We start from the raw sequence: 4,868 nt of genomic DNA, 5'->3' as shown, positions 1-4,868 counted from the left end.
CAAAAAATATGTTATATATAATCTTGCGACTTTCAAATATTAGTAAAACAACCAAGAAGTACATATTAGTAACATATTTTAAAAATACCTTGCCAAAGGTCAAGATGTTAAATAAAGATCAGGCTGCATGCAGCTATTTCTTTCTGGCTGTGGTCAGAACTACTTAAGGCTATAGAGCAAAAAGGAGCTAGCCTGTCTCTATTTATTCATGAAGCCCTGAGGCTATTTGTGAAACATAGAAGAGTGGCTCTAAACCTTTACTTTAGGTGGATGTTAGATGGGTTCACTAAGGATTATGACCCTGAAGTCAAGTGTTGAGTGGCAGTACGCATAGGGTGATAAAGAATTTAAACTCAGAGGATGTGATTATTTAATATTATTTGTAACATATTTAAACCATCTTGCCTCATGATTTGTGTGTCACTGATACACTCAACATTAAATTCTTAATCAATTTTAGAATGATGTTCTTCTGCTGAGTTAAGATATTTACAATGTATTTTATAGTAGGTTGACATACAACAGGATTTGGGGGACAATTTCTTTTTTTGAGACAGTCTTGCTCTGTGAGGGACACATTTTTAAAGTTCTACATAAAGTTCTTAACTTCATTTTTAATAGGATGCTTTAAATCAAAGTTTAGTCAACCACTTATAATAATGGATGCTCAGAGCTTCTCTAAGTGGCGTTTATCAGAAACTCTTCTTCCAAAATATTTTCTTATAGCTATGAAGAGAGGAAAGATGGCAAGTGTCACAGAACAACTCATCAACTGTGCTTTTGGTTCTTAATTTATTGCATGTTTTCAAATTAAAAAAGGTACAGTTGCTAGGTCATGGCATTTATAATGAAATTAAACAAATTTACAAGAGAATAGCAAACAACCTCCTTGAAAAGTGGGTAAAGGATGTGAACAAACACTTTTCAAAACAAAACATACCTGTGGCCAAGGAGCACAAGAACAAAATTAAAAAGCTCAATATCATTGACCATTACAGAAATTCAAGTTAGAACCACAATGAGTTACCATCTCATACCAGTCAGAATGGATATTACTAAAAATTAAAAAAAAAAAAAAAAAAAAAAAAAAAAAACATGCTGGAGAGGGAAACAAAAATGGAGCTGGAGGCCATTATCCTTTGCCAACTAATACAGGAACAGTAAAACACATACCACATGTTGTCACTTACAAGTGGGAGCTAAATGATGAGAACTCATTAACAGAAAGAAGGAAACAACAGACACTGGGGTCTACCTCAGGGTGGAGAGTGGGATGAGGGAGAGGAACAGAAAATACAACTATTGGGCACTGAGCTTGCTTAACACTTAGGTGATAAAATAATCTGTGTGACAAACCCACATGACACTAGTTTACCTATACAAGAAACTTCACATGTTCCTAAAATAAAACCTAAAATTAAAAAGAAAAAGAAAAAGAAAATAGCTATTGCCAGACCTGTAAATAGATTATTAAAATGTAAACTTTTCTCTGTGATGACCCACAATGGAAAATGAGCAAAATATTATCCATATTTTGGCAAGTTTCAGAATCAATTCTCCACCAAATATCCTCCACTGAATCCCAACACAACAATAAATAGAAGGCAAAAGACTTTGAAATGTAAAACTGGGACTCTGTCAGAGGTTCTTTATACATTTGGAGAGAAAATACAACAGTTACAGAAGTCAGTTATGTTAATTTATTTTCCAATGGGATATCTTCATAAAAATATGTATTTTTATTTAAATATATGGTAACTAAACAAGACATGAGAATCTAAAAAAAATTAAATGAACTTTTAAATAGATTGTATATATAATATACAGCAAGACAGAAACAAATATTTATAGTCCAAGAGAATGAACGTTGCTGAATTTCAGCTTGTTTTGGTAGTTCATCGCATTATTGCAAAAATAACAGCAATTATGTTAATAGCCCTCTTCATAACAACTGTAGTTGATAAATGACATCAATTTCATGGTGTTCAGACAAGAATTAAAGTTTCTTTTCTGGGGTTCCATAATTCAGACCACAGTGGAATTCTGACATTTTTGCCTCTATTCTTATTGTTTTCTGACTCTTCCTGGGCATCTAGCTAGCTATATCTGTTAAATATTGTGGAAAGCACTTTGTTAATGGCTTTTTATAATTGTTCAGTTTTCAGTTGAATTATCTTCTCCGCAAGGATGTCTTCCTACAATCACATGTCTAAAAATATCCCAATTATTCTCTCTATATCTCTATAAAGATGAAAAGAAGTCCATCTATAAATTTTATGTTTATTTTCCTATAAATTACTTATTTTGCTCACTGAAGAATCCACTGATTTTTAAAATGCCTTTAAACTCTGCATATTATGTATTTGCTATTGACCTGTTTATAAAAGTTGTTTTCTACATTCATATATTTTGGTTTTGTTTGTTTCTTTTTTTTTTTTTTTTTTTTTCATGTTATGCCATGTGCTGAAGTCCTAAGCTTTGCGGGAGGCACATCTCATACATGAGCATTAAAAGTCATATATCACACTTATGAACCACAAAAGTACTTCATCTTCTAATTGTCTACTTCTGTCAATGATTTTAACTTTAGAAATTGATTTATCAGGATCTATGAATGAAGCTCCTAACTGATTTTTGTTGTTGTTGTTTCACTTGCCCCATCAAAATGCATTTTATCCACAATAACAACAATCTCCCATGAAAAAATAAGCAAATACCACTTAGTATTGCTTTCATTCTCTTAGACTAAACCCCAACTCCACAGCATTTACTACAGTGCACTGTGTGATGTGGCCCCACCAACTTGTTGACAATATACTTTATTGCAATCAAGACACATGGACCTACTTTCTGATTCTAAAAAATAGTAAATTCATTCTTATGTTGTGAGATTTCCAATTGCCTATTCCTTTGTCCACATCTACATCTTTACATGACAAGCTTCTTCTCATAATTTAGTTTTAGCTGAAATAATTATATATTCTTTTGTGTCCTCGCTGAAATCCTTTCCAAAGTAAAATGTGCCCCATTTTCGGCAATACTCTCTATCAAAATCCTCTTTGTGTTTCACTGTTACACAATCATATTTACCTGAATTTGCCATTGCATATTTAGAAGGTGCACCTTGCTCTCCTTATTCCCTATTATATTCCCAGTAAAGGGAACACTGTATTACAAGTCTCATTAAATATTTGGTGAATGCTCTTTCTTTCTTCTTGGATAGCATGAATAAAAACACTAACTTTATTCTTTTTTTATTTATTTTTTATTATACTTTAAGTTCTAGGGTACATATGCATAACGTGCAGTTTTGTTACATATGTATATTTGTGCCATGTTGGTGTGCTGCACCCATCAACCAGTCAGCACCCATCAATTCCTCATTTATATCAGGTATAACTCCCCAGTGCAATCCCTCCCCCCTCCCCCCTCCCCATGATAGGCCCCCGTGTGTGATGTTCCCATTCCCGAGTCCAAGTGAACTCATTGTTCAGTTCCCACCTATGAGTGAGAACATGCGGTGTTTGGTTTTCTCTTCTTGTGATAGTTTGCTAAGAATGATGGTTTCCAGCTGTATCCATGTCCCTACAAAGGACGCAAACTCATCCTTTTTTATGGCTGCATAGTATTCCCTGGTGTATATGTGCCACATTTTCTTAAATGTTAGACCTATTACCATAAAAACCCTAGAAGAAAATCTAGGTAGTACCATTCAGGACATAGGCATGGGCAAGGACTTCATGTCTAAAACACCAAAAGCAACGGCAACAAAAGCCAAAATTGACAAATGGGATCTAATTAAACTAAAGAGCTTCTGCACAGCAAAAGAAACTACCATCAGAGTGAACAGGCAACCTACAGAATGGGAGAAAATCTTTGCAATCTACTCATCTGACAAAGGGCTAATTTCCAGAATCTACAAAGAACTCAAACAAATATACAAGAAAAAAACAAACAACCCCATCCAAAAGTGGGGAAAGGATATGAACAGACATTTCTCAAAAGAAGACATTCATACAGCCAACAGACACATAACTTTATTCTTAAATACAGATTTATATAAGCTCACTTTATTTCTTTAGAAATAAAGGTCAACAACGAGTAAAGTGTCATCATCATTCATGGAAGGGGCCTAAGAGTGACAAGCTAAAAATACAACATCTTGTGTGTAATTTTCATAACAGCCCTATGATAAAGGCATTGTCATTTCATTTTAACAAATTGGGTACATGATGCTGAGAGAAATTAAGTAAGTCTAAATTCAGAAATTTCCTCAAGATCTGTTTCAAAATTTGACATGTTTGTTACACAATTCTAATTCTGTCTATGGAAAAGTCAGTATCATGATTATTTTTAATATTCTGTAGCATATACAGCAAAACAGAGATTATAAGAGTCGTTGTTAAGTTTGTGACAACAGAAAGCAGTATAATCAAATGTAAGAATATCATTTCATAAGGAATATTTGTGTTTATCCATTTTAGAAGTAATATAATCTGCTTAGCTACAAGGTCATTATTAGAAAGTTCTATATTTTAAACAGAAATCATTAGTTGGCTAGAACTACACAAAGCATGTTAATGACTTCTACTTATTTGAGAAGTTCAGTGACATAATCCATAATACCCATTTATATTCTGCTAAAACCTTCAGTTATTTAGTTGTACAAATACTGACATACTCATAGTATAGTAAAATTTTATAGTAAAAACAGTCACTACAATTCATTTTCCAAAAAACTAGTTTTCAAAAAATATTATATTTTATATAATGATCATGTTGATGATTTAATTTACAAGAACAATGCTGGAGTCTTACACATCTTTCAAACTCAAAAAGTGCAAAAATACACCTGTAATAACAAGTGA

The 4,868-nt window shown here is 32.9% G+C and overlaps 1 non-coding gene across 1 annotated transcript; it reads right to left on the bottom strand.

Moving 5' to 3' along the window:
- Nucleotides 1–2,444: 2,444 nt before the first annotated feature.
- Nucleotides 2,445–2,546, bottom strand: LOC111543547. The gene has a single exon (XR_002731912.1). It is a non-coding gene; the product is annotated as a small nucleolar RNA U13 (small nucleolar RNA).
- Nucleotides 2,547–4,868: the final 2,322 nt, after the last annotated feature.

The sequence above is a fragment of the Piliocolobus tephrosceles genome, chromosome 2 (genome assembly GCF_002776525.5).
Source record: "Piliocolobus tephrosceles isolate RC106 chromosome 2, ASM277652v3, whole genome shotgun sequence".
Taxonomy (NCBI): Eukaryota; Metazoa; Chordata; class Mammalia; order Primates; family Cercopithecidae; genus Piliocolobus; species Piliocolobus tephrosceles.
The sequence above is the reverse complement of the archived record's forward strand: the minus strand, read 5'-3'. Positions and strand labels throughout refer to the sequence as shown.